This window comes from Etheostoma spectabile, chromosome 9 (assembly GCF_008692095.1).
Source record: "Etheostoma spectabile isolate EspeVRDwgs_2016 chromosome 9, UIUC_Espe_1.0, whole genome shotgun sequence".
NCBI classification, from domain to species: domain Eukaryota; kingdom Metazoa; phylum Chordata; class Actinopteri; order Perciformes; family Percidae; genus Etheostoma; species Etheostoma spectabile.
Window position 1 is genome coordinate 18088513 of NC_045741.1, and position 520 is coordinate 18089032.

At 40.2% G+C, this 520-nt stretch overlaps 1 pseudogene; it reads left to right on the forward strand.

Moving 5' to 3' along the window:
- The window catches only part of LOC116695329 (5-hydroxytryptamine receptor 3A-like), a 176825-nt pseudogene that overhangs the window by 2981 nt on the left and 173324 nt on the right, over positions 1-520 (forward strand).

Sequence of the window (520 nt, forward strand, 5' to 3'; positions counted from 1 at the left end):
ATTCCAACAAAAAAGAAAGAGGAAGGAAACGGAAAGAGGCGAAAATACATGCATCTGGTGGAATTTTCTGCGGCACCGGACCAATAGACCTTTTTCACGGCAGACATTTTGACTTGTCATAGTAGGAAAAGCACAGCTGAAACTGATCACCTTAACGATAGCTCAATTCCATCAAGTGTCCCAGTGAGCTATTTCAGTGAGTCAGCATGCACAATACCAGGGCCTCTCCTAAGTGGGATGCAGCCATCATTAATGGTTTTGAATGCACTTGTGCTTTTCCTACTATGACAGGTCGATATGTCTGCCGTGAAAAAGAAAAGAAGGATTTAGACTAAAAGTTTCTAAACTGGAATAAATCAAAAGTTCATTGACTTGTCTTGTAGTTTCTTTTCCTAAAATGATGGGGATGGTTGGTGAGGGTTTTGGGATATTTTTCCTTTATTGTGTGACATAGCTGAAATGGTTGCCATACATCGCATCTGTAAACTTATGTTTAATGTAGGAGTGGAACATAGAGGGA